Here is a 27,396-nt window from a genome sequence, read left to right as displayed (position 1 = left end):
ATTTAGTTACAAAATTTCGGTACTGCTTGAAAGCGGAAAGGTCATCATGACATCTTGGGCGCACAAAGTGATGGTACATTCGATTTTTTTTTCGAATCAACCTCAGGCATTCATTTGTGAGCCATGGTTTGCGTAACTTCTTGGACTTACGTACATTTTTCGACTTAAAGGAATTGTTATATGCTTCCTTTAGTATCAGCATAAAAGCATCGTACGATTCATTTGCGTTTGTTCATTGAAGTACCGAGTCCGAATTTGTTGCCTGAAGCCGATTGCGGAAATTTGCTAATGTTTTTTTTTCATTTATTTCTTGGATAATGAACGGGTTTGAACGAGCCCTGGCACCAAATGCTTCATTACTCGAGAACAAATTGGGGACCGCACAAAGAGCGATGGAACGAATGACGTTAGGCCTAATGTTAAGAGACAGGAAAAGAGCGGTGTCGATCAGAGAACGAACGGGGTTAGGCGATATTCTAGTGGACATTAAGCGGAAAAAATGGAGCTGGCAGGCAATGTAATGCGTAGGATGGATAACCGGTGGACCATTACAGTTACAGAATGGATACCAGTAGAAGGGAAGCGCAGTCGGGAGATTATGCTACACGCGTGTAGCATTTAGTCATTTGAGCAAGCCGCGCTGGCGCCATCACTCGAGCAAGGAGGAGGAAGAACGAACTGGGTTCGCGCTGTGAATCCAACCGGTCAGCGCTGCAACCGCTCCTGTAAATATAATCTGTACATAGTTTCTCGTTTAATTCACTCGTCCTTCGCGTAACAATATCTCAGCAACCTTCGTTTTGCAGATGACATTGTTCTATTCAGCAAAAATGGGGGCGAATTACAACAAATGATTGAGGACCTTAGGCGAGAAAGTGTAAGAGTGGAGTTGAAGATAAATATGCAGAAGACAAATATAATGTTCAATAGCCTGGCAAGTGAACAAGAATTCACGATCACCAGTCAGCCTCTACAGTCTGTGAAGGAGCACGTTTACCTAGGTCATTTACTCACAGGGAACCCTGATCATGAGAAGGAAGCTTAGATAAGAATAAAATTGGGTTGGATCGCATATGGCATGCACTACCAAATCCTCACTGGGAGTTTACCACTGTCGTTGAAATGAAAAGTATACAATCATTACATTCTATGGGTGCTAAGATATGCGGCAGGAACTTGGAGGTTAACAAAAAAGCTCGACATCAAGTTAAGCACCGCACAAAGAGTGATGGAACGAAAAATGTTAGGACTGACGTTAAGATACAGGAAAATAGCGGTGTGGATCAGAGAGAAAACTGGGATAGCCTATCTTCTTCATCATCATCAGCCTATATTTATGTCCACTGCAGGACGAAGGCTCCAATTCCTCCTGAGATCTCAAATTACCCCTGTCTTGCGCTAGCTGATTCCAACTTGCGCCAGAAAATTTCCTAACTTCATCCCACCTGATTTTCTGCCGTCCTCGACTGCGCTTCCCTTCTATTGGTATCCATTCTGTAACTGTAATGGTCCACCGGTTATCCATCCAACGCATTACATTGCCTGCCAGCTCCATTTTTTCCGCTTAATGTCAACTAGAATATCGCTAGAACGAACGGGGTTAGGCAATATTCTAGTTGACATTAAGCGGAAAAAATGGAGCTGGCAGGCAATGTAATGCGTAGGATGGATAACCGGTGGACCATTACAGTTACAGAATGGATACCAATAGAAGGGAAGCGCAGTCAAGGACGGCAGAAAATCAGGTGGGATGAAGTTAGGAAATTTTCAGGTGCAAGTTGGAATCAGCTAGCGCAAGACAGGGGTAATTGGAGATCTCAGGAGGAATTGGAGCCTTCGTCCTGCAGTGGACATAAATATAGGCTGATGATGATGAAGAAGATAGGCTATCCCAGTTTTCTCTCTGATCCACACCGCTATTTTCCTGTATCTTAACGTCAGTCCTAACATTTTTCGTTCCATCACTCTTTGTGCGGTGCTTAACTTGATGTCGAGCTTCTTTGTTAACCTCCAAGTTCCTGCCGCATATCTTAGCACCCGTAGAATGTAATGATTGTATACTTTTCTTTTCAACGACAGTAGTAAACTCCCAGTGAGGATTTGGTAGTGCCTGCCATATGCGATCCAACCCAATTTTATTCTTGTGTAAGCTTCCTTCTCATGATCAGGGTTCCCTGTGAGTAAATGACCTAGATAAACGTGCTCCTTCACAGACTGTAGAGGCTGACTGGCGATCGGGAATTCTTGTTCCCTTGCCAGGCTATTGAACATTATCTTTGTCTTCTGCATATTGATCTTCAACTCCACTCTTACACTTTCTCGCCTAAGGCAATCAATCATGTGTTGTAATTCGCCCCCATTTTTGCTGAATAGAACAATGTCATCTGCAAACCGAAGGTTGCTGAGATATTTTTACGCGAAGGACGAGTGAATTAAATGAGAAACTATGTACAGATTATATTTACAGGAGCGGTGGCAGCACTGACCGGTTGGATTCACACCGCGAACCCAGTTCGTTCTTCCTCCTCCTTGCTCGAGTAATGGCGCCAGCGCGGCTTGCTCAAATGACTAAGTGCTACACGCGTGTAGCATAATCTCCCGGCGGCAGAAGCGACGTCTCGGAGCGTCTAAATGTCATGACTGGGAAGTTGATACTTATTCAGTCGTGTAACGTGCACGATATCACTGGACTGGGAAGCAGATAAGGCATCAGGGGCGATTTCGTAGGTGACGGGAGTCACGGCACGAAGCACTCGGTATGCGCCTGTGTAGCGAGACAGTTTTTCTGACAGGCCGACCTGAAGCGATGGAGACCACAGAAGCACCAAAGAACCAGGCAGGAAGTGCACGTCTCGGTGTCGCCGGTCGTACAAACGCCTTTGACTCCCTTGTGAGTTCAGAAGGTGGTCACGGGTAATTTCCCTTGCGTGGGCAGCGCGGGAGATCGCGTCAAGTGCATATTCACTGGTCGGAGCTGTGTGAACAGGGAGGGTTGTGTCTCGGCCGAACAGAAGGAAAAATGGGGGATAACCGGCTGTGGCGCGCCGCGAGGAATTATACACAAACGTGACAAACGGTAGAGCAAGGTCCCAGTCAGTGTGGTTTGAAGAGGCATACTTCGTGAGCATATCTGTGAGAGTGCGATTCAGACGCTCCGTGAGGCCATTTATTGGTGGATCGTATGAAGTCCCAGTTGAAAAAATACACTAGACCGGTTTGGTGTGTTCTGGCGCTTTCTAGTGTATACACCAGCACGGTCTGATGTGTCTGGTGTGCACACCAGTACGGTTTGATGTGTTTTGGTGTGTGCACGAGCACGGTGTAATGTGTTTGGTGTGCACATCAGCACGGTCTGATGTGTTGTGATGTGCCCGCAAGAGTGGCCTGCTGTGTTCTCGTGCGCACACGGGAGCGTTCACAATCAGATGGCCAGGGAAAATTTTCAGGCCTTTTCAATGTGTCAGTTAGGAGCCACCTGTGTAAGTGCCCCATCTATAGCTCTTTGCGATAAAGAACTTAACTTCCTCAGGAGGTAATCAGTTTGGCCTGTGTCCACCATGTGTATTGTTAAATTTGTACTTTTAGTGTTTTGACGCATGCGCAGCAGGAGTTGACTGAAGATGACTCGCCTTCGCTTCCCCCCCCCCTTTTTTTTTCTTTTTTTCTGTTTTTCTTATTCTGCCCGTTGCGAATTGTATATATTTGCGCAGGCTTCGATAAAGGTGTTGGCAGTCAGCGCTCGTCCTGTGTTCTCTCTTGTCCGTGTTTTTTGGCGCTGTGTTAAATATTAATCACACGGAAGTGGTCTGGCGTGCACACTAGGTTGGCTTATTGCTACCTGCTGTGCACACCACAGTAGTCTAGTGTTACTTGGTGTGCAGATCACTGTGGTGTGCCGCTGTCTGCCGTGCAAGCCAGTGTGTTATGGTGTAAACTTAGCCTTTGCACAACAGACTAGTGCCTTGCTTTATAAAGGTACTTTCTGCTTTTTGTATGATCAGGGTTTTTTACAGCAAAGCTGTCTATGGGTAGGATCTGGAAAAAAGTGTGTTCGATATTCGGACAAAATACAAGTGAGCCGATCCTGGTGATAGTGCAGAACGGGTCCAAGCTCAATGGCACCTAGGCCTGTGGGCTCGGGGACCGGTAACGTGCCCTTTAACTACCCTTGTCACACGTGGGACCCAAAGAGACAGCACGAATGAATGCAAAGCGACGAGAAGCCGAACGCGCAGCAGCCCAACGTGCTGCGGCTGATGGTGCAAGGTGGTGTGAATCTAGTCACCTAAACTCATTTTCACTCGCCAATACAGCATATGGTGCGTGGCGACTCAATGAAGTTATGTGTCATGTCTTTTCGGCCATTTAACAAACCACCAAAAATAAAAAAATGAATATAATTAAACAAAACCAACAACTTCGCTAGTCTTTCATCTTCATATAGTGGAAGGGCTCTGAATTTTTAATGCTAAATAAAATTGGCTGCGTTCAAATGACACAGCCATCTGATTGAAATTTATTTCTTCTATTCATTTCAACATACTGCAGCCCCTTGCAGAAATGGGGAGTACACAGTGCGAATTTAGCAAAGGAAGAAAAAGCGAAAACAAAAAGAAAACAAGATGCAATGCAAGATGACCCTATTGCAAAACCCAGTATCCAATGCCCAGTACCATGCCTGATAATGGGCCCAGTGTCACGCGCTGGATACTGGGGCGCCGGCAAGGCGCGGTATACTGGGAGGCGCTGGGCGCGGGGTACTTGTGGGAAATGCAGCTCAAGGGCGAGAAATACGCGGTAACCAGCTACTGTATGTATTTTTTATATACATAAATTATCAGAGGGCGCTTCAATGCAATTTAAAAAACAGAAAAAAATTTAAAACGTACGCCACGATTCGACCGTCTGACTCATAGATCCTGAACCCGTCATCTTACCACTTCGCCACGCCGGTACATGGCGAACGGTCAATAATTTGACATGTCGACACGGAGACGCAGTTTCAGTTTTCCACAGACTTGGCTCGCACAGACATGATAGGTGCGCTATCGCCCTGCAACTAAAACTTCGAAAAAAGTATTAATTGAATCGCCGACCCGGGACGCTGTACGGGCTGTGTTACTGCCAATTTTGACAGCCGTTCCTTGTTCTTTGCGCAAGGGAAATGTAATGTTTCCTCAGTTCGAGAATCCACACACCTGTGTAGTCATATATCTCTGTCAGAGAAGCGTCGGTTAGTGCGGCTGGCAGCCTTCGGCGACAGCATATATACGTATGTTTATAAAACCACACATCGGCGCTCATCGCTAGTTGTGCTGACACTGTAGACATGAAAAAATGGCCTGTTTAAAAACACCGGTGGCAAAGCTGAAATATTGAGTAATTTGTCCGCGTTAGACTTGTTCATTCCTGAGCCCAGACGGGCCGATAAAGTGTAGACGGACTCGGTGGATACGGTAGGCCCAATCTTCAGTGGAAGCGAACGATCTCGGCGCGGGTACCTGGTGGTTGCTAAAATGTTTATTTTTTTAGTCTCAGAGCCTTGGAACTATTATTGTTTAGTACACTAGGGTACGTAGAAGCCCACAAATTGCCTCAGCTTTGCTATTAGTGCGATATTATCATCAGCGGCAGGCATCATGGGGTCCGTTCGAACGCATGTGAACGACTGCTGGGTTTCGTGGGCGACACTGCTGCGACAACTCGCAGTCATCGGTTGCGTACTAGAAAACGAGACATTACCAGTTTTTGCGTATTTTCGTGCAAGGATATAGCTATCCGCACCAGTCAAAAGGGAAATGCACAAAACGAAAGCGATCTTCAGTGTCCCATATGCATGGGCAGCTCACGCACCTTTATTCCAAGCTGCGACATGACATAAACATTGATGAGCCCAAAATATAGCGTTATTTAGGATTGAAGACTAGTACCTGCCCATAAAATTGTATCAAGCATTTAACATTCAACAGCGCCTATACTCCTTGCGTACTGGAAGCAGTGCGGCACAAACGCAACCTGCGCAATTTCCAGTACGAGCCAGCGAACTCCAGCGACAACCAGTGCGTGTACAGCGCACACCAGTGCGCCCCAGTCTCACAGCAGTGAAACCAGCGACTCGTCCAGTGTGACCTAGTTCTTATCCAGCGATCTCACCGGTGTCCCAGTGACTAACAGCGAGCGCCAGCGAGAGCCAGCGTCCCCAGTGCGATACAGTGTCAAAAAACGTGCTGGTTTCACGCTGGAAGGCACTGGAAGCTGCTGGTTTTTGCAATAAGGGAGTGGTTAGAATATACAAGAGGAATTCAGCAGGTGGCAAAGAGTGAACATGACCGGGTAAAGTATTCCACAGTTCTATAGTCTGAAAAAAATGCTACTAAAATGTCCCAGTGCGGTGATAAGAAGGAGACATTCAGTCAAAATAGTGTTAAGTGGTTATAAGTCTAGTAGTTGTGATGAAGCTGATGAAGCTGCGGTAATCAGAGCATGGAAAAGATTCAACGATTCAACGTGGCGACAGGAAGAGAGAGTGGCAAGCTGAATATTTCCACTACAATGGAAAACAATGCAAAAGAGCTGTGCCTTCAACTTATGACAGAAAACATCAGCTGAATTATGACATTGTCTACATTAACACAAAAGTTTCAACACGGACGAAGTTGCGCATTTGCTTGCAAAACTGCTGGATACGCGACAAAGGTGTTTAATAAAATGATACATCGTATATATATATATATATATATATATATATATATATATATATATGTCCAGTGTTTGTCAATTTACAATTAGGTTTCACTGCTTAAATCCCTTACCATTCACCTTTTACGACAAGAGCGGTAACTTCGATGGTTAATGTTTTCCTTGGCACAAGCAGAGGTCCCATGGGCAATAGTTAAATAATGGGAGATAAACAACTCGGTGTACATCATGCTTGTTTTATCCTGCGACTCGCTTCCACGTGGTTGGCTGATATGAAGCCTTGTAGAACAAGTAGTTTCAAAATATATCAGTGTAACGACTGTGTACCATTCCTACACTTCATAGAAAGGCATGAAACAAAGCGGTTATGACAAATTCTGCTTCTAGCTTCGATAAAATCAATTTCGAGTGATGTTCTGAAAGCCAGTACTCGCACCTAACAGTTGTGCTTCATAATTATTGCTTTTATTTCCGTTCTATTATACTAAACATTGTGCGAGAACCAGATAAGAATTCCGCTATGTGAAGGGAAGATAGGGCTTATATTTACTAAACACAAGCACTGTGCTTGGCAAATGCTTAACTCAGACAACCACACACACGTTATTACAGTAAATCTGTAATTTTAGCAGTAGTGTAACAGAGGAGCTTATTTTCTAGTGAGCGGATTGCTGCTCATGTCATGTTCTGTACCATTGTCCAGACAAATGCATATAAACATCCCACATACACAATAATTTGGTGGCAAAGCCTATTTGCAAACTAACAAGACTGTGTGGAAGCATATTCGTTCAGTGCCGGCTGAAATAATTTTTTTCAACAATTTTTTTGCTTCATGACTAACAAACTACAGGCGATGGAGGAATCAGATTTTGCGTACTCATATACATTGTACGCAGTGTTGGGACTCGGGTAGCGTTTAGGCCGGTGATCCTTCAGCCAAAGGGATGAGTTCGTCCGGGAGTAAGAGCGATAGAAAGAAGGGTTTATTCTATAGATTTACAGTGGCTCCAAATATGGAAGCCCACTCCATGGGGGAGCACTTTGAAAGTCTCAGCTCACTACATGTCTGAGCACGTATCAGAACACGACAAGACACACCACTGCACTCAGGGTGTCTCCTTATAAAACATTCGTCTTCCCTAGTTGACCCGACTAGGGAATCAGATGACCTTGATGCGGCCAATCAGAGGGGTAGTATTGTTCACTGAACAAACTAGTATTGTTCACTGAACAACGAACTAGTAGTATTGTTCACTGAACAATACTACCCCCACCTCTACTGTTGCACCTTCGAAGCAAGAACGAGGCAATCCGGAAACAGGGGGTTCACACTCCTTCCACGAACGTCGGTGACTTAGCTTCTTGCCCTCCGACGGTCATCTTGCCAGGGTCGGGAGAATGGCCTTGACGCTAATCATCGCTTCTAACGAAGGATGGCGGTTGTGGTCGGTCGCTTCTAAGTGAGCTTCTTTGTCCGAGCGTCACTGCCGGGGTCGAGCCGCGTCGCCAGGTAGGCGGCCGCTGATGAAGGAGGTCGAATCGGGGGAAGCACCCAAAGAATGCGCACTGCCGAGTTGGGGCGCTTGCTTCCCGTCTCGTCGGTGTTGGGGACTGTCGCCGTCTGGGCGACGCCGATGAAAGGGCCTGCCTCGATGGGAAATAATCAAAGAATGCGCCCGGCCGATTCGGGACGCAACAGACTCCTCCCCCGCCGGAAGATCCGACCTAAGGGTGACCAGCTGTCAGGTTGCCTGAAGTGTCGGTGGTCAGTCGTGAACTCGGGGTTTCTTCTTGAAATGATGGCCGATGACACACTCGAGCATGAGGTCCTAGCACCAACCTCTTTGTGGCCTTCTCCCTGGGAATACACAAGCACACGCACGACCACAGGGCACAGGAAAGCGCCCTGCTCGCACCGACAGCCATCGGGTCTAGTGAGCAAATCAACGCACTTGCCCTTATTTAATAGTAGCACCAATCAGCCATCAAATCACTAAACCTTCATTGAAGCCCAACATTTTGAGATCAGACCAGGGTTCACAACTTTCTCGCAACCTCCGACACTTAAGAGTTAGCCCTAATGACAAAGCACACTACGGTGCGCAAGCGCCCGGAAACTTTTTTAAATCCACCAGGCATCGCTTAACCGAATAATTTGGACGCAAAATGTTGTGCCGCCAAAGCGAGCTCACATGTACCTCTGTGTTCAACAAAACCAGATCGTTGTGCGGCAGAGAGCAAAGGTAGAATACTTGAAAATTCTCTAAATAAATGATAAATGAAATATCATGCGCAACACAAACGCCATGAACAGTCTTACATCCGCTAGTATGGCACGTACTAAAGTGCCATTGAGAGCCACATATGCATCATTGATCTACTGTCAGAGTCGCTTTAACTTTGCAGACAAACTCGCATGTAATACGTGCGAATCACGCACTAAAAATTTCCTTCTCTTGTCCATATAGGACACACACTAAAGAAACGACATAAATCTTGCGTAAATTACACGCTAACACTACAAGACTCGCGAACGTTTCTAAAAAGTGATGTGATAATCAAGCGCGCCACTACAGGCTTCAAACAAACAGCCTGACACTGCAAGCGTATCTCTTACAAAAGAGCAGTCTATTTGCCTAAAAAGGAATGACACGTTGAAAAAAGGTTTCACAAACATTTATGCGCGCGCAAACCATCTACTTCTGAGTATCGACGAGCTTCTAAAATAAACGAACAACAAATAAGCTCGAAATGTGCTTAACCAAAGGATCTCAAGTCCCGAAGATTTCAAAAAATTTAACAAAACAGTAAAAATAATGAAACAAACAAACGGTTGTTTGCAGAAAACCAGTATTGCCGCTTTTCATTCCGAATAGCCTACGGTTGCGTCAAATCTTTAAGTCGTACTCGAGGCGGGCGCGGTCTGAAAACTTGTCTTGTCAATGAGGGAATAAAAAGGGCACGTCGGTGATTCTCCTAGCTGCCCACCCCCGACACTGTACAAACAGGTACCATACCTACTGGGCGCCGTGCGACGACTCCGCTGCCGCGCGTAATCGATTCGCGTCGCCGTACTGGCTCGCTCTCCAGTGTCATGCCTATTACACCTCGAAAAAAAATTGCCCGCCAATCCACCCTGTGAAGGTGGTTGGAAAGCGAAGCTTTTTACGCCACCCTCACGGTGACTGCGGCGCACTTGATATTTCACACACTACAACGTAACTTTAACCACGGCCTTTATTATTATTTACTTCACAACAATGTTCACTACTGCTTTATGATCGGTGTGATATACACTACTAGACTACCCCATAGTGGGGTAGTCTAGAAAATGAACCGAAGCAGTTACTAGGCTGGAAGGGTTTCGAATGACGTCAACCCTCTTTCAAGCAGCTGCATAAGCTTTGCAACAGCTGCAATCTAATCTTACGGACCGCGCCTAGCCTGTTTCCGTTGTTTGCCCGCAGCCCTTATCATCCATGATGTTGGCTCATCACTTTGAAGCTTGTTTTTGTGGTTTTTCTTGCGAAAACGAGTGCTTAGTTGTACGCTGAATGCCTGAATTCAAGTAAGCTGTACTGCTAATCAAAGAATGCGCCCGGCCGATTCGGGATGCAACAGCAGTAACTATGCATGACACAACATAGGATACTCCTGATTTTGTGTTGAAACATTGCAACACATACTGTTCATTAATATAATAATATCTCATAATAATATCTCAAAGGGTCTTTTTAACTCGGCAAGACAACAGTGCCCCTATGAAAATTTTGTACTTGGAACAAATGATTTGAAGAATTGATACACTTCAGATGAGTATACAATTACATTTGCCTTTAACAGGGTGCAAGTCCTTCAGCACCGAGAACATGCTGAGATGTTGACACACCATAATAAGTTTATTTATTTATTTATTTGTTTATTTCATTTCATTTATTTTCTCTCAAGGCCGAGGCATTACGGAGACGAGTGGGTGGTATCAACGCAAAAAAAAAGAAACACATTTTAGCAGCGTAGTAAGGTTACAAAAAGTGGTTAACAAGGGCTTCTTTGAATTCGTGCATATTTACGAGTGAAACAATGGAAGCGGGAAGGCGGTTCCAGGCGCTGCTTGTTGTGGGAATGAATGAATTGATGAATGAATTGAATGAATGAATTGGTGTTCGTGCGGCAACATGGCTCGTCAACTTTGAACTGATGATCGTTTCTGGAAGAAATGTACAATGGTGGTGACAAAAAAGAGTCTCTTAAAGTAGGATTACAACGACAGGTTTTATGAAATAGACATAGACGCGCGATTTTACGACGAAGTGACAGTTTAGGCAATCGAGATTGTATTTCATTGAAGTGACACTTGCTGTACGTGAGTAGTTAAATAAAATAAAACGTGCTGCCTGGTTCTGAATCGCTTCTATGCTGAGAATAAGTGAGCTGACATGGGGATCCCAAATGGAAGATGCATATTCAAGCTTGGGCCTAACTAATGATTTAAAAAGCAAAAGCTTTAAGTTGGTGGGAGCTAGACTAAAATTACGTTTTGGTAATGGGGTTTATTGACTACTCAGAAACGCGACCGTCTCATTTGAGCGTCGGACACCGAGAGCGCGAGCCCGTCTTCGTCGGCTGGCCGATGATGATAGTGCGTCCACAGGGCGCGCCAGTCACACAGGGCGCCAGTCTTCTTCGCTACAACTGCCCCTTGGAGAAGAAGGAGCCATCCTGGCGACTCAAGGAGAGGAGAGGACAAGGGGGTCGTAATAGGGTTTAAGTCTCTGGACGTGGACTGTCTCGCGTCCACGACGCCTCAAGTCAGTAGATGGCGTTAGCGGCTCGACGACGTAGTTGACCGGCGTCGTCTGTTCAACGACGCGGTAGGGACCGTGGTATTGAGCGAGGAGTTTAGAGCATAGACCAGGGGTGCTTGAAGGTGTCCACAGCCAGACTAGTGAGTCCGGCTGGTAGGTGCAGGGAGGTCGGTCATCATCGCGACGGAATTTTTGGAGACTCTGGTCTTCAGCCGTGAACGAACGGGCCAGCTGACGGCATTCCTCGGCATACTTGGAGGCTTCAGACAGAGGCGTGCCCTCTGATGGGTCAGGCCGGTAGGGGTGAATGGTGTCGAGCGTACATGTAGGTTCACGGCCATATACGAGAAAGAATGGCGAAAATCCCGTTGTGGCCTGTGAAGCGGTAATTTAGGCGTATGTAACATATGGCAAAACGAGGTCCTAGTTGGTATGATCCGATGCCATGTACATGGATAGCATGTCACCCAAAGTACGATTAAACCGTTCTGGTATGCCGTTCGTTTGCGGATGATAAGCTGTACTGGTGCGATGGACGGTATGGCACGCGGTCAGAAGGGCGTTAAGAACTTCGGAAAGAAACGCACGCCCTCTGTCACTAAGAAGTTCCCGCAGTGCCCCATGACGCAGTATGAAGTGATGCAGTAGGATGGACGCAATGTCGCGGGCTGTCGCTGTTTGCAGTGCCGCAGTTTCTGCATAGCGGGTGAGGTGGTCGACAGCGACAACAATCCAGCGATTGCCAGCTGATGTACAGGGAAGAGGGCCGTAGAGATCGATGCCGACGCGGTCGAATGGTCGGGACGGACAAGGAATGGGCTGTAAAGGACCAAAAGGACGAGGAGCAGGAAGCTTGCGTCGTTGGCACGCTGTGCACGAGCGAATGTACTTTTGCACAAAATTATACATGCCACGCCAATAAAAGCGGGAGCGAAGCCTGGCGTAAGTCTTGAAGAGGCCGGCATGGGCGCATTGCGGGTCTGAATGGAGGGCGGAGCATACATCTGTGCGCAGATGGCGGGGAACGACGATCAACCATTTGCGACCGTCGGAAGCGTAATTTCGACGATAGAGAACACCATCCCTCAACTCGAAATGAGAAGCGTGGCGGCGGATAGCGCGTGAAGGGCGTGTTGTTGAAGTGTCAGAAATGCAATCCATAAGTGCCGCAATCCAGGGATCTTTGCGTTGCTCCACAGCCATGTTGACGGGCACAGGCGACGAAAACGCCGATTCGATGGCTGTAATGCAAGTCATGTCACTTGGTGTAGGCGACCGAGAGAGGGCATCCGCGTCGGTGTGTTTACGGCCAGACCGGTAAATGACGCGTATGTCGAAGTCTTGTAACCGTAGAGACCATCGAGCAAGGTGGCCTGACGGATCCTTTAATGTCGATAACCAACATAGAGCATGGTGATCTGTAACGACGTCGAAGGGGCGGCCGTACAGGTAGGGTCGGAATTTTTCAAGGGCCCAGATGATAGCCAGGCACTCCTTTTCGGTGACGGAGTAGTTAGATTCCGCTTTCGTTAGTGTTCGGCTGGCGTAGGCTACTACGTATTCATCGTGCCCACTTTTTCGCTGTGCAAGCACGGCACCAAGTCCTACGCCACTGGCGTCGGTGTGGACTTCCGTGGGGGCCGTGGGGTCGAAATGGCGCAGTACGGGAGGCGAAGTGAGCAAACGCCGCATGGTTTCAAACGCATCGTCGCAAGCTGTGGTCCAAGTAGAAAGTCGTGTGTCGCCGCGAAGCAGCTGAGTCAACGGAGCAATGATGGAAGCGAAATTCCGGATAAAACGACGAAAGTAGGAGCAGAGCCCGATAAAGCTCCGAAGTTCTTTCAGAGACGTGGGTTTCGGGAACTCGGCGACGGCGTGAAGTTTCGAAGGATCAGGGAGTATGCCATCTTTCAAGACGACGTGTATCGACGTGTAAGCTGCTTGGCTCCAAAGCGACATTTCTTCAAGTTGAGTTGGAGGCCTGCCTCGGTGATGCACTGCAGGACTTGTTCTAGACGGTACAGATGTGTGGGAAAATCTGGAGAAAAGACGACGACATCATCAAGGTAACATAGGCATGTCTTCCATTTGAGCCCACGAAGCAGATTGTCCATCATTCGTTCGAATGTAGCAGGGGCATTGCAAAGCCCAAACGGCATAACGTTAAATTCATATAGGCCATCTGGGGTCACGAAGGCTGTCTTCGGGCGATCGGCAGGATCCATAGGCACTTGCCAATAGCCTGAGCGTAAATCGAGCGAAGAAAAATACCCCGCACCTCCATCAAATATGTAATGGGGTTTATTGACTACTCAGAAACGCGACCGTGTCAGTTGAGCGTCGGACACCGAGAGCGCGAGCCTGTCTTCGTCGGCGGGCCGATGATGATAGTGCGTCCACAGGGCGCGCCAGTCACACAGGGCGCCAGTCTTCTTCGCTACAGTTTTATATAACCAAGAGTACGGCCAGCATTAGTTGTTATATGGTTAAGATGAGTTTGCCAGGAAAGGTTCTCAGAAATATAAATGCCTAGGTATTTTAAAGTAGAAACCCGAGTTAGGGGAATGCTATTAAGAGAATATGTACATGATGTGTCGTGAGAAGCACGTCGAGTAACTCTCATTGCTTTACATTTGTTAGTATTCAGTTTCATTAACCAGGTCTCACACCATGCATCTACATTACTGAGGTCCGATTGAAGCGTTAGATGGTCGACAACAGTTAATATTTCACGATAAATAACACAATCATCCGCGAACTGCTTTATGGTCAAACAAATCTTGTTAGGCACGTCATTAATGTATACAAGGAAGAGCAAGGGTCCTAGTACTGACCTCTGTGATAATCTGGATGCCACAGGACAAGGGGCAAAGTTATGGTCATTAATTGTAACAAATTACGTGCGTACTGGCAAGAAACTCTCTATACATTTAAGTACGTTAGGGTCTAAATTCAGCCCGCGTAGTTTAAATAGTAGCAATTTATGACATACCGAATCGAATGCTTTCGCAAAATCTATGAAGATGCAGTCTATGAAAGAGGAACGATCGAGAGCGTAGAATAAGTCGTTAGTGAAAGACAACAGCTGTGTCTCGCAGGAATAGTTTTTCCAAAACCCGTGTTGCTGTGCAGTGAAGAAAGGGTTTGTTGCCAAGAATTCTACGAGGTGACAGTAAATGACATGCTCCATGAGTTTGCAAGGTATACTTGTCAATGAAATGGGTCTATAATTATCAGGATCATGTTTGCTACCGGTTTTGTGCAAGGGAACCACGTTCCCAATCTTCCAGTGGTTCGGGAGCACACCATGTTCGAGGGACTGCAAAAAAATCATGAATAATATGATGGATTAGTAGGTTTCAGTATTTTTGGGTTTATTTTGGGCTTCACCAGGTGAAGAAAGTTTTATGTTATAGATTAGGTGGCTTATTCCATCAAAATCTATAATGAGAGTGTCCATAGGAAATAAATTATGTGTAGTAATTTCAGGAAATGAAATTGGTTCAGTATCAACAAATGACATCGAGAATACAGCGTTTAGTAAAGAGTAACACTCAACCCTGGGGACAGCAACATCGCTGGTAGAGGTTAATTCGACTGTTTGTTTACATCACTGTTTACCACTTGCCAGCATTTTCGTGGATTTGATATTAACAAGGACGGAAGCGTTGTTTGAAAAAAGTTGTCGCAGTTTCACCTGAAAGGCGAAGCATCAATTGCGATAGCAAACTTGTAGAGAGCTATACGGAGTAATGATATTAGCTTTATCAGCTGTATAAACTTGGACATGCAGCAACATCGGCAACACGCAGAACTGTTGAAGACGCCATCGGCGTTTTGCCCGCGTTCGCTCAAAATGCGTGCGGCGTTGGTGACTGTTGCCGGAGCCTCTGATATAAATAGGCACTGCGTGCCGCAGCTAAACGTCGCCTCCCTTCCCTCCCCCTCCCCCACGGCCTCTCGCTCGTCGAAAGAAGGCGCGTTTGCTCTACATACATGGTGATTGTGAAGGAGAACAGAGACGCCTACTTTTGCAGCCCTTAAGCGAGCACGGCGCAGAACGCGCGTTTGTTCTCCGCCGTGCGTTCACTCCCCGTGAAAGACGCGCCCCTCGCGCCCTTTCACTCGCACATACAGCGTTCGGCGCGCGGCGACGATTTCTTCTCCAAATGACGTCATACGGAACCTCACGGCGACGGCGGCGGCTACGGCGACGGCGACGGCGACGCCGACGGCAGAAATCTGCTTTTGAGTGTCCATATAATTGCTATCGCAATAAAAGTTGAGCTCATGTGACAGAGCATGCCTATACTCGCTCTCTGTGGCATCATATGCTGTCCTGCGTGCGGGCGCAGCTGATAACCTGGCTTTTCTGAAGAGACGCTGCTTCTTATTACGCAAACGTTTCAGCGATGGTGTGAACCAAGGTGCGCGATTGTTTACCTTGATTCTACGAAGTGGTATGCAGCGGTTAGTAGTACATTTGTCGATACTGTGAGCCCTTTTCCGGTATTGCAACAAGTTTAGATATTCTGATTTATAGCTCGATGTTCAGAGCTGGATTGCTAAGACCTCGTAAAACTACCATTCACGCCAATATTCAAGGAATAAAAAGCCGGATTATTTCTACGTCATTACAGACATTTTACTATCTAGCAAGATTATCTTTAAAAGGACACTCATTGAAGAAGGCTAACAAGACACAAAATTACACAATCGCATTGTAACCTCATGGAAGGGCATTGTGAGTTCTATCGCAGGATGCAGGTAAATCACAAAGATTACGAAGAAACATTAAAGACAACTGCGCGTAAGCAGCAACAGCTTTTCTCTGGAATGGACTGCAGACCTTGGCTGTAAGCACATCGTACACCGCCACACATTTCTGGCACGCACCGCATAGGACACATGCAGGCTCCAAAGGCAGGTGGCTTTTTCGACGAATCTTCGCGGATCGCACGATAAGCACAGAAGGCACAGAAGTCAGGAGTGCAACGCACCGAAACGAAAGCAAGATACGGACAACACGGGTGTAATCTGCGCCACAGAAGCGAAGAACCCCCGGTACTTTCCGACTAACACAGTTACAACGCGCACTGAAACATCACACACTGCACACGTGTACCTCAGAGAACGTGTCAAGAATTTCTGAGGCTCCAGATGATGTTGACGAGAGCAGGAAGTTATTTAAAACGACGTGACGGCGTCGGTAGCACAGAGGGGCTTCGTCCGGCTTCGTGACAGCTGACCGAAGCCGACCGAAGCCCAAATCGTTCTAATCACGCCCTAGCGACGGCTTCCTGTGGATAGTGTAAACAGTATCGAAGGCTGGCTGCAGACGGCAGAAGCGATTCAAAATTGAAAACACGTCACAGAATTTCTTTCTGCACTTAACTATATCGTTGGCTGTTTTTGTCGCGCAACATCTATACGTAGTTGGGCACAACCCGGCACAAAATGTGAGTGTACTGGTTAATATTCTAGGCATCACAGAGGCCAGAGTATGCAGGTGGCGCTGTTGCTTTTCCTCAGTCTTGAAGATGCTGGTAGTTTGTGCGAGGGGATACGATGCGTTGCTTGATCGTGTGTTTTGGTGTTTGCTGTAATGGAATGGGACGTAGTTAGCGTACACAGAAGTGCCAGAAGATAGCTTGTGTCTCGCTGCAAACTCGTCGTATTCGTAGCGCGTCAGGCCAATGTGGACCAACGATTTTATGCCGTGGAATGCGGCCTATTTGTTTCTCGTTGTTGTGGAAAGGTGGGTGGACGTCGCAAAGAAATAATGCGTGTTGTTAGCGCGCTCGTCCACTAAACAGCGGCATGTATGCGGGGACTAACATCGTTGACGCAGCACCGGCCACATGGAGAGGCACTTTGCGACTGCGTCGTACTATTACAAAGGTAAGAAATCGTGCTTGCTAACTACACGCGTGTTGTGCGTGCTTCTCGTGTGTGCGTAGAGTGCCTTGCGAACGCAGGAAGTGGAACTCCGTCGACAACAGTGAAAGCTGTGCAGATGCTTGCTGAGCGCTGCTTTGTCACAATTCAGTTGCGCAAATTTGTTGCCTTGATGCTAAATTGAAAATCTTGACGAGCGCTTCGTTTTCTTTTCTTTCTTTCTGATTATCGCCGCATGTTTGCGATTACGCCTTCATGTAAAAATATAATACCCACAGCAGGAAGCACGATGAACAAAGCGTAGGGGACCAAATGATCAAAGCACACAAATGCACTCGCAGCCGCCTATTCAACGAGCACTTTATCTAGTACATATCGCTGTTTAATATCATTATCAATGAACGTACAACACTTACTGCTTGCTGGCTGTTATCCATGTTGCTGTGGCGTGCCTCATCTGGCAGCAAAGTTTGAAGCGAAATCACCAAAAAGCGCTGGTACTGCAAAATTATTGCACGCGTCGGCCCGCACGCCCACGAGCTGCAAAGGAGGCGAGCAGACGACACGCCAGCCGCGCTCCGGCTTCCCGAGTGCCTTGCGCCGATCCACTAGGGGAAGGCGCGGCGCTGCGATTTCTAGGAAGGTCCATTGACCAGCAATATCACTGAGGAATACCGCATAAAAATTGGGACAACATGTGTCAGCCAGCGCTCATTATGACTGCATTACAAGAAGGAATACAGTCTGAATGACATGGAAATACCAATCACTCCGTGCTCATTTACTCTATGCTTTTATGCAAGTATTGTTTCTCACGATTTTGTACATTTGTGTTGCAACTTGTGCGCTCTTTGTGAAAGAAATATTCTGCAGTTGAAGTGCACCTGCAGTGTATATTTGTTTAAATCCTTGCATCAAATGAAATGTTGAGTAGATAGCTTTTGTGTTCTGTGGTGTCACTTCTGGCCCTTGTTGTCTCTTACTCAACGGTTAAACGTGAACCCGTACCACCTTTCTCAGTTACTTATCAGTCAGTGTTGATAAACTTGAAATGATGTTTTGAGCCAGAACGTTACTATTTATGTCACTTCAGGTCAGTATAGTAATACTCCTCTGGCTTCTCATAAAGCATGGTAATATGTACAATCTAGTGCAAAATTTTAGAGACTATGGGAGTGGCGACTAAACTGCATCGCTGCGCCTTCTGACGGCTGCGCGCCTAAGTTCGCGAGGGCGTACTACGCACGCGCGTCCTTTTTTACCTGCCAGCCTGCTCGTTGTAAAGTCCCTAAATATTTTTCGCTTTCTTTAAAAAAGAGCAGCAAATCTACGGCTCGTCCGATCGCTTGAACCGCTGGCGCACCGGAACGCGGGAGAGAGCGCAAAGTGCCACTTCTGCTGTCGCCGAGGAATCGCTCCAGTGGTGATATCGTGACGAAACACTTCATTTGTACTGGCAGCGTGCCACTCTTAGCGTCTTGCTTCTAGACACTCCGCGGCGCTGAACACATGCTCTGCGTCACGTTTTCTTAAATCGAATTGTGTGACAAGATCAGGAAGCAGCGATGTCTTTTGCGCTCTACGATTACACGGCGACTGCTGAAGTGGCACCTTGCGCTCTCTCCCCGCGTTCCGCTGCGCGAGTGGTTCAAGCGACCCAATGAGCAGGCTGGCAGATAAAAAGGACGCGCGTGCGCGCTGTCGAACTTAGGCGCGCAGTCGTCAGAAGGCGCAGCGATGCAGTTTAGTCGCCGCTCCCGTGGTCTCTGGAATTTTGCACTCGACTGTACTTCTGCATGTATGGTTTTTGTAATGATAGCATCATAGCACAATCTGTATTTTAGCTATCACTATTTGCTCAAAGCGTGATCAGAGGCGGATATATATATATATATATATATATATATATATATATATATATATATATATATATACTAGGAGAGCTCTTCTGGTTGGCTGGCACAAACTGTACCTCTTTCTGCACTTCACAAAGCTGAAATACTCTACTTGAGCTTACTGAAACTGCTTATGCGTTGCTTGTATCTTAGATTAGAAGAACTTCTTGCTGGGCGAGTTGGTGCATAGCTGTATCGGGAAGCGTTGCGCGTGCAAACGGACAAACACAGGAAAAAGACGTGAACGGAAGGAGCGCAAACTTTCAACTGGTTTCTTATTTGTGTAGAAGCCACATTATGTAGCAGTCTACATAATGTGGCTTCTACACAAATAAAAAACCAGTTGAAAGTTTGCGCTCTAGAGGTGGCCATATCGCTAGAAGACACGGACAAGAACGTTCTTGTTCACGTCTTCTAGCGCTATGACCACCTCTGATGTATCTAACCAACTAGCCCAAAAAGCCATACTTTTTGCCCTGTATAGTCTCTTTAAAAATTACTTTCAAACTAAGGTAAGCTATACAATTTTGTGTGCAGCTCATACACTAATTCCACTAGATGTACGATCGACCAAAAAAGTTTCCGGACCAAGGGATCTGACAAAAAGCTGAATATCTCCGCAGCCTCAAAACGCAGCCCGGTATTCCCATTTCCCGCCTCTACTGGTATATGCAAAGAACATTGTGATGTACTTTACTGGCTACCATTCAAGGCTGCTCATATATTTATTATTTATTTACAACACATCCTCCAGCGCCGAAGCATTACAGCAGGAGAGTGGGTACAGATAATAAAAAACAAATAAGCAAAACAGACAAACACTTCAAGATAGGATGATTATAAAACGAGGCATTCGTAATTTCAGAAATTCTTATACAAACCATAAAACAGCACAAATAACTATATTAATTACAAGTTATTGATCAGATATCAGAGATCATAGCGGTGGTGGCGTGGAGCAGAGGTAGAATACCCGGCTTCAAATCTGAAGGTCGTAAGTTCGAATCCTACTCCAGTCCACCACATTTTCAGGCATGGAGTGGTGCCTGACACTGGCAAGAAAAAAAAATATGTCCCCTAGAGCTAGTGGGGCTACACTAGTTCCGGTGCAACCAAACTAGGAAGGCCCACTAAGCTTCCTCAAAGTCACTCCCTCACCAGAACAGGAATTGGCCTCCCTGGTGCAGTATTCGGCCACTACCTCCCTCATGACTCCGACAATTAACCCATGGCCCTCAGTTCCCAGTGGCTGCGGAGCACCTGACCAAGGCGGCCGGCAGACCTGCTACGCGGCAGAGGGTGCTAAGAATCTCTGGGTCAAGACAGGCCGCCAATGGAAACTGAACCTGGCAACGTTCAACACGCGCACCCTCTCGAGTGAGGTTAGCTTAGCAGGACTATTTGAAGAATTATCAGGCATTTCCTGGGGCATTATTGGCCTTAGTGAGGGTTAGAAGAACTGGTGAGGCTTACACAGTACTGACTAACGGCCACGTCCTCTGCTACAGAGCTCTTATAGATAAGAAAGAATCCGGGGTAGGACTTCTAGTGCATAACAACATAGCGGGCAACATTGATGAATTCTACAGCATTAAAGAGAGGATAGGAGTCATCGTAATAAAGCTGAATGGGAGGTACAAAATGAAGGTAGTACAAGCCTATGCCCCAACCTCTAGTCACGATGATGAAGAAATAGAACATTTTGTAGCGTTAGCTACACTGGCCTAGCCAAGCCCAGTCTCGCGCGGCACATCAAGAGCCGTGCTGCGCATGCTCAAGGATCAGTGATGTCACACGGCTTGCGCACCGGAGCCACCGGAGCCGGCACCTCTCGCGCACTCCACCGCCGCCGGTCTGCGCATTCCAGAGGAGTGACGTCGTAGCCGTGGTAGACGCACTGTGCAGTCGCCGTCTGACACTGCGCTGGAGCCGCTGCGCTTCTGACTGGCGTTTGCCAGTGTGGTATAGCCATGGAGAAGGAGAGCGCAAATGCGGCTCAACAGCGCAGAAGAACGGAGAAGCTTGACTCATCGGATCCTGAAGTAGTTGCCTGGCAATTAGCGGTTGAGCGTAGGAGACAACCAGGAAAGCTAAGAATAATCAGCTGAACCTTTGCTAACGCTACGTATATCCTGGCATAGCCGAGCTAAGCCACTGCAACTTTTTTTATGAAGATGTTGAACTAGCAATGAGAAAGGTGCAAACTCAGTATACTTTAGTCATGGGCGACTTCAATGCAAAAGTGGGGAAAAAGCAGGTTGGTGAGCAAGCAATTGGCAACTACGGCATCGATTCTAGGAATGCAAGAGGAGAGATGTTAGTAGAATTCGTGGAAAGGAATAGGCTCCGAATAATGAATACCTTCTTCAGGAAGCGCAGCAACAGGAAGTGGACGTGGAAAAGCTCTAATGGAGAAACAAGGAATGAAATAGATTTCATACTCTCTGCCTATCCAAGCATAGTGCAGGATGTAGAAGTGTTAGGTAAGGTTAAGTGCAGTGACCATAGGTTAGTAAGGTCTAGGATTTCTCTCAATTTGAAGAGAGAGAGAGAGAGAGAGAGTGTGAAATTAGTCAAGAGGAAACAGGCCAACCTAGAGGCAGTAAGGATATAAGCAGACCAATTCAGGCTGGTGCTTGGAAACAGATATGCAGCTTTAGAAAAGGAAGATAAAGACAACATAGAGGTAATGAATGAAACCGTAACTAGGTTGATCTCAGAAGCAGCAACTGAAGTGGGAGGTAGGGCACCAAGGCAACCAGTAGGTAAGCTCTCCCAAGAAACAAAGGAATAAAGAAACGACAGAAGATGAAAATGTCCAACTCAAGAGATCAGATAGAATTCGCTGAACTGTCAAAACTAATCAACAAGAAAAGGGATATTCGAAATTATAACGTGGGAAAGATTGAGGAAGCCGTAAAATATGGACGCAGCATTAAATCAGTAAGAAGAAAGTTGGCATAGGACAAGGCAAGATGTATGCACTGAAAGATAAGCATGGTAATATCATCAGCAATTTCGATGACATAGTAAAAGCAGCGGAAGAATTCTATACTGACCTGTACAGTGCCCAAAACAGCCAAGCTACTTTCATTGAACATAGTGATGAACCGGATACAGAGGCTCCTTCTATAACTAGCGCTGAAGTTAGAAGGGCTTTGAAAGACATGACCAGGGGAAAAGCTACTGGAGAAGATGGAATAACAGTAGATTTAATCAAAGATGGAGGAGATATCATGCTTGAAAAGCTTGCGGCCCTTTATACGCAATGCCTCACAACTTCATGTGTACCAGAGAGCTGGAAGAACGCCAACATTATACTAATTCATAAGAAGGGAGACGTTAAAGAACTGTAGAATTATAGACCCATTAGCTTGCTTTCAGTATTGTATAAAACATTCACCAAGATAATTTCCAATAGAATCAGGGCAACACTTGACTTCAGCCAACCAAGAGAACAGGCTGGCTTCAGGAAGGGATATTCTACGATGGATCATATCCATGTCATAAATCAGTTAATCGAGAAATCTGCGGAGTACAATCAACCTCTCTACATGGTTTTCATAGATTATGAAAAGGCATTTGATTCAGTAGAGATACCAGCAGTCATAGAGGCATTGCGTAATCAAGGAGTACAGGAGGCATACGTGAATATCTTAGCAAACATCTACAAGGATTCCACAGCTACCTTGGTTCTGCACAAGAAAAGTAGAAAGTTACCTATCAAGAAAGGGGTCAGGCAAGGAGACAATCTCTCCAGTGCTATTCACTGCATGCTTAGAAGAAGTATTCAAGCTCTTAGAATGGGAAGGCTTGGGAGTGAGGATCAACGGTGAATATCTCAACAACCTTCGGTTTGCAGATGACATTGTCCTATTAAGCAACAATGGAGACGAATTACAACAAATGTTCGAGGACCTTAATCGAGAAAGTGTAAGAATTGGGTTGAAGATGAATATGCAGAAGACAAAGATATTGTTCAATAGCCTGGTAAGGGAACAAGAATTCAGGATCGCCAGTCAGCCTCTAGAGTCTGTAAAGGAGTACATTTATCTAGGTCAATTACTCACAGGAGACCCTGATCACGAGAAAGAAATTTACAGAAGAATAAAATTGGGTTGGAGTGCATACGGCGGGAATTACCAAATCCTGACTGGGAGCTTACCACTGTCGTTGAAAAGAAAAGTGTACAATCATTGCATTCTACCGGTGCTAACATATGGGGCCGTAACTTGGAGGTTAACAAAGAAGCTCGAGAACAAGTTAAGGACAGCACAAAGAGCGATGGAACGAAAAATCTTAGGACTAACGTTAAGAGACAGGTAGAGAGCGGTCTGGATCAGACAACAAACGGGGATAGCCGATATTCTACTTGACATTAAGCGGAAGAAATGGAGCTGTGCAGGCCATGTAATGCGTAGGATGGATAACCGGTGGACCATTAGGGTTACAGAATGGATACCAAGAGAAGGGAAGCGCAGTCGAGGTCGGCAGAAAACCAGATGGGATGATGAAGTTAGGAAATTTGCAGGCGCAAGTTGGAATACGCTAGCGCAAGACAGGGGTAATTGGAGATCGCAGGGAGAGGCCTTCGTCCTGCAGTGGACATAAAATATAGGCTGATGATGATGATGATCAGATGGGCGAAGTGGACACCGTTAGCTGTGACCACCTCCTCTGGTAAAGTGTTCCATTCAGATATTGTCTTTGCAAAGAAAGAGTGTTTCATGTAATTTGTACGACATTTATTTTCCCTAATCTTACAGCTGTGATCCCTCCCGCTTGAGATGTAGCGGGGAGGTTTTTTATATTTAAATTTGTCCGTACGAGTTGAGTTATTATAAATTGCATGCATTAGTTTCAGCCGGTTTTCCTTCCGCCTTCTGTCAAGAGGTTTGACTCCAATGCTGGCCTTCAATTGTGTGACACTAGCTCCCCGGGAATATTGTTTTAATATAAACCTCACCGCACGATTCTGTATAGCTTCAATTTTATCAATGAGGCCCTTTTGATGGGGGTCCCACAAGCTGGACGCGTATTCTAAGTGTGGTCTTACTAGTGATCGTCCCGCCGCCATTTTCAGTATTTGAGGAGCGCCACGCAGATTCCGAATACCAAGGCTAAGCATGCTGGCTGCTTTTTAATGGTGTTATTGACATGCTGATGAAATGAAAGATCTTCCGAGAGACGCACTCCTAGATATTTCGCTTCGCGTACGTTTCGAAGTACCTTATTACCGACTGTGTACCTTGTGTTCAGTATGCGCTTCCCTTTGCTAAATGTTACGTGGTAGCTTTTATCTGCGTTGAGATCTAGTGCGCCGAGATCTTCCATGTGCTACACCGTAAGGTGACATAATCAAGATCTTGTTGAAGTGATTGCATGTCACTATCTGTACTGACTGCCCGGTATATTACGCAGTCATCCGCGTATAATCTAACACTGGAAGAAATATTAGACGCGATGTCATTGATGAAAATTAAGAATAATAATGGTCCCAATACCGAGCCTTGTGGCACACCCGAAGTCACTTCCACAAATCTAGACTGTTTTCCCCCCAGGACGACGCACTGTTTTCTGTTGTTTAGGTAATTTCCAATCCATTTCAAAATATTTTGATCAATGCTGAAAGCAGACAGTTTGTAATTAATTAGTTCATGCGAAACAGAATCGAATGCTTTTGTAAAGTCTAAAAATATTGCAGCAGTCCGGAATCTATTGTCAGCCGCAGTGGCAAGGTCATGAAATAGCTCTATTAATTGGGTGGTACATGAAACACCAGCACGAAACCCATGTTGATTCTGGAAGAAAAAAAAATGTGTTTCTAAATGTATTATCATATTACTGTATACAATATGTTCCAGTATCTTACAAGCTATACAGCATAAGGTATCGGCCTATAATTGGCTACCATAGACTTCGGGCCATTTTTGTGAATGGGTACAACCAAAGTTGTCTGCCATTTTTCGGGAACAATTGCAGTTTCAAGGGATTTTTCATATATTATGTACAGGTTTTGAGAAACAATATCAGTGCATGCCTTTAGTGCTTTCGGGGATATCTGATCTGAGCCAGCTGGTTTGGAATCATCTAATGAACGTAAACATGTTCTGATACCATCAATTGTGATTGTTACAGGGGGCATTAAACATGGCATGTTGCATGTAAGAGTAGGTAATGTATAATAACGCTTTGGTTTCAAGAAAACTGAATTAAAGCACCATCAGCGCCATCAAGCACCATCAGCCCCTCCCCCCCCCCTGGCTACACCCCTGATAGTACCTGCTCTTTCCAGTTACATTTATCACTCAGACTTTTTTTGCTACCAATACTTAATGACATAAAACTGGTAATGGGGGTAACTTCTTACATGAAAACAAATTTTTCTTGATGTCGTGAAGGAAAAGGTGATGTGATGAATTACTTGTCTTTTTCAGGCTGTGCTCTATCTCTGGGGAGCATCGATTGGCTGTGACCTGGCTGTGGCTTCCACAAGGCTTCCAAGTTTCATTACAACGTTCTTCTAGCCATCACTATGGGATGGCATTTAGTCAAAGACAAAAAGAGAAGCAGCTCATACATAGCACTTTGCCTTGACAAATTACTTGGTTGTGATGGCAACAGAGCGCATGTGAGGACATTTGGTGCACTTTCAAGGTGATTCGGACTTAGTTGCCAACAAGTTATTTTATGCTCATATTTTCATAGCAAAATCAATTTTAATTTATTGTACTAAAAACAAATACTTACACTGCTGTCTTGCCTCCCATATTGCAGCAACCTCGCATCTACAGAATAAATGTAAACAACATGGTTTACCAAATAGTAAATGTGCATACTGCAGCATAAAGTTAGGGCAGTGTGACCCACACATTTTTAATGTATAGGTATTTGATGCAAGGTGGAATTTTACAAATGCACCAGACAGCACCACTATGATCCCAAGACACCACACCAGGATACAGAAAGTACAAGGCAAGCACACCAAACACCCTACGTCGGACACACCAAACACACCAGGACCAGTACACCAAACACACGAGCACTAGCAGACACACCAGCACGGGCACACCAGACACAGCAGACCCGTGTCTGAAAACCCGCCTGGCGGAAACGATAAAAAGCACCAGACACGGTCTGGTGCATTTTGACTGGGGTGGATAGCTTGTGCCTCGTTTCACAGGACTGCAGGACGTCTGCGATAACGTTTGATAGGAATGTCCAGCAGCGGTCTGTGAGAAATTGTCGTGGAGCTCCATGTAATAAAATCACGTCGCGTAGAAGGAAATCGGCGACATCTGTGGCGCAGCTTGTAAAAAGCGCTCGGGTGATGGCGTAGCGCGTGGCGTAATCGGTGGCCACAGCGATCTACCTGTACCCAGAGATAACTAGAGGAAAAGGGCATGGTAAGTCCAAATCAACTCGAAAGAATGCGGCAATGTCGAGTGGTTGAAGGTACTCCGCAGGGAGCATCAATGGTGTCTTGCGTCTCTGGCATTTCTCACACGCTGCTACGTATCTATGAACGGCGCGAGCAAGCCCTGGACAAAAGAGTCGGCAGATCCGGTCGTATGCACGTCACACACCGAGGTGACTGGCAGTGGGGAGGTCACGCCTTGTTCAAATGACCAACTACACGCGTGTATCCTCACTCCTAAGCATTCCCAGTCCAAGAGCTTGAATAACTCTTCTAAGCATACAGTGAATAGCATTGGAGAAATTGTGTCTTCTTGCCTGACCCCTTTCTTGATAGGTAACTTTCTACTTTTCTTGAGGAGAGCCAAGGTAGCTGTGGAATTCTTGTAGATATTTGCCTAGATATTCACGTATGCCTCCTGTACTCTAAGACTATGCAATGGCTCTGTGACTACTGGTATCTCTACTGAATCAAATGCCTATTCGTAATCTGTGAAAGCCATATAGAGAGGTTGATTGTACTCCGCAGATGCACAGCTCTATACGTGTTTTCATTGCGCGATATTTTCACGTAGTAGTGACGGTAAAGAAAACAGTCGTAAAACTGTGTATGACGAAACTGGATGTTTATTGGGCGAACCTGTGCCCACAAAAGCAAGCTACAATCAAAGCACGAACGA

This window comes from Dermacentor silvarum, chromosome 3, assembly GCF_013339745.2.
Source record: "Dermacentor silvarum isolate Dsil-2018 chromosome 3, BIME_Dsil_1.4, whole genome shotgun sequence".
Taxonomy (NCBI): domain Eukaryota; kingdom Metazoa; phylum Arthropoda; class Arachnida; order Ixodida; family Ixodidae; genus Dermacentor; species Dermacentor silvarum.
Note: the sequence above shows the minus strand (reverse complement) of the source record.